The sequence below is a fragment of the Alosa alosa genome, chromosome 22 (genome assembly GCF_017589495.1).
Source record: "Alosa alosa isolate M-15738 ecotype Scorff River chromosome 22, AALO_Geno_1.1, whole genome shotgun sequence".
Lineage (NCBI taxonomy): Eukaryota > Metazoa > Chordata > Actinopteri > Clupeiformes > Clupeidae > Alosa > Alosa alosa.
In genome coordinates, this window is record NC_063210.1 from 4,602,641 (window position 1) to 4,605,864 (window position 3,224).

A 3,224-nucleotide genomic window follows, 5' to 3' on the forward strand; every position below is an offset into this window, starting at 1 on the left:
TGTGTGTGTGTGTGTGTGTGTGTGTGTGTGTGTGTGTGTGTGTGTGTGTGTGTGAGTATGCCTATATGGGTGTGTGTGAGTGAATATATGTATGTATGTATGTGTGTGTGTGTGTGTGTGTGTGTGTGTGTGTGTATGTTTGTGTGTGTGTGTTTAGGCATGGTGAAGCCTGCTCTTATCCTTCGTGTGATGTTTGGTTGAGAGTTCTCTTTTATTTAGTTGGAAGTGTGTGTGTGTGTGTGTGTGTGTGTGTGTGTGTGTGTGTGTGTGTGTGTGTGTGTATCATGTGAGGTCAAAATGGTCAATGCTCAGGGGAGGCTTTGAGGGTCAGCACAGTTCAGTGTGTGTGTGTGTGTGTGTGTGTGCGTGTGTGTGTGTCTGTGTCTGTGTTTGTGTGTGTGTGTGAAGAGGCTCCTCTCCAATCAGAAATGCCACTGAGTTAAGATGTGTGTTCGTGAATAAACAACCTTTTACTCGCCTCAATCTCTCTCTCTCTCTCTCTCTCTCTCTCTCCTTTTCTCTAATTCATATTCTCTCTCATTCTCTCTCTTTCTTTCTCTCTCTCTGTCCTCTCTCTCTCTCTCACACACACACACAAACACACAGACATACATACACACACTCATGCACTCACACACACGCCACACATGGTTCCCATTCTCTGCATACCTTCTGTGCCATCAGGGCTTGGTTTCCAGGAAAGAGACTCTTTAATTGAGTTGACTTTTTACAGCTTGCCTAGTGAGAGAGGGAGAGCGAGAGTGGAGGAGAGAGAGAGAGAGAAAGAGGGGTGGCCTTGCTTGAAAAGGCTAACACCCTCTCTGTCTCTCTCTCTCTCTCTCTCACACACACACACACACACACACACACACACACTCACGCACACACACATTTTGTTACTGTAAGACCTCCCCTCGGCCTCCTTCTCAGCAATCTTTTCAATCCTCTTGTTGGCCTGCTCAGGGGAACACAATGTCAGGGCTTTTTTATCGCCTCCTCCATATCTTACGGTAAATACTGGGAAAAAGGTAAAGAAAAAAGCTAAGGAGAGGCGAGCGGGCGAGCGCACAGTTCATTAAGCAGAGAGAGTCAGTGACACTGTTTGGCGCCCTGCCACCATTGTCTCATTGGTTTGGGGCCGTTTAAAATAGCACATCCTGCAGAGACTGACAGCTGCCCTCCAAAACACCACCCTCCCATAGCACAGTGTGTCCACAATGCGCACACGGACACACGCACACACACACACACACACACACACACACACACACACACACACACATAAATAAGCAGACACACAAACTGGACACATGTGCGCATACACACACACACACACACACACAAACACACAAACACACACATGTGCATGATCTACATGTGCACGTTTACATTCATGAAGACTTAAGTACATAAACATTGATTTCTGCACACACATATACACTAACACACATTTTTGCAGAGGCATACACATTTATGTACACAAGACACACTCATACGAATACACGTGTGCACATACAGTATGCACACACACACACACACACACACACACAAGCACACACAGCTGAAAAAACACACTTGGGCCGAGACAGGAGTTCAGGTGTGTAAAACGAGCCTGAGCAATCACTAAATGGAATTACTAAATACACATGTTTCCTGAAGCCACAACATTCAAAATACTTACTTACACATATTCTAGATATCAGCCTGATTTGATCTAGTTTGCACATCATGATGTGTGTGTGTGTGTGTGTGTGTGTGTGTGTGTGTGTGTGTGTGTGTGTGTGTGTGTGTGTGTGTGTGTGTGTGTGTGTGTGTGTGTGTGCGTGCGTGCGTGCACACTTCAGGGCTTAGCTGGGTAGCCACAGAGGTTGCAGGTTCAAGTTCGATGTTTTGGAATTCATCAGAGATCTGCGGGCAGGAGAAGAATGCACTAACATACTGGCGGAAATTATGTCTTATGAATTATGTCTGAAAGTTTTTAGCATCTCTCTCTCTCTCTCTCTCTCTCTCTCTCTGTGTATGTTTGTGTTTATGAATGTAAGAGATAGAGTGAGAGTGAGTGAGGGAGAGAGAGAGAGAGACTAGTCTGTGTGTCTGTACCATGGACAGATTTGCCCTGTTGGTTTGGTCTCCACTTCCCAAGCGAGGGAGAGAGAAATAGCTGTATGCAAATCAATTGATTTGAGTGGAAAAGCAATATTGTTGAAATGGTGTTCCAGGAATCCTCTCTCTCTTCCTGAACGTCAGTGGGCAAATGTAAAATTCCATGCAAGATGAGCGATTTTGTCCATCAGATGAGAGGTCTGTTGACTAGAGCTTTGTGTTTCCGAAGATCTAATCTCCCTGGTGTCTTCCTCTGTTCTGCACACCGGTGACAAAGGCTCCCTCTATTTCAGAGGAACTTGGTGAACTCTGACAAAAAGGGAGAGAGGAAGAGAGAGAGGGTGTGTGTGAGAGGGGGGGTGGTATGGGAGTTGAAGGAGAGAACAGACGAAGAGAAAGAGGGAGAGAAAGAAACGGGGGCATGAAAAAGGGTTTCATGGATAGGTTTCTTCTCTTTCTTCTCTGTGGGCGAGTCAGGTTACACCTGTGGTGTTAACTCACACACACACACACACACACACACACACACACACACACACTGAACCTGGGGAAAAACGAGATGGAGCGACACTTTTTTGTGTGTTTGGGCATGGTGAAGCCTCACTTTTTTGTGTTTAGGCATGGTGAAGCCAGCTCTTGTCCTTTGTGTGATGGTTGGTTAAGAGTTCTCTTTTATTTCGTTGGAAGTGTGTGTGTGTGTGGTGTGTGTGTGTGTGTTGTTATGTAGTTCCATATATGTTGTGTACTCATATATTTCCTGTGAATGGTGGTGAGGTGGAGAGGCAGAGGGCTTTGGTCAGTTCCAGTGAAGGTCATTTCCACGAAATGTCTTCAAGATAAAAGATAATTGCTCTTGCCTCCCTGTTAGATCAACCATTATTGATACCATCCACAATTACCACGATATTTGCAGCATGAAAAGGATTTTCTATGCTGTTTTGCCAAGACCAAGATAGATCAACTCTGTAGATCAAGCACAATAAGTTATACAAACTTGATCCAACAAAGTAATTGATAATAGTGTTTTTGAGGCATAATAGAGTCTGCTAATACTTTACAGTGTAAATACTGTCTGCCTCTCACACGTTGTTGTGCAGCAGGCTCTGTGCAGGTAACACTTT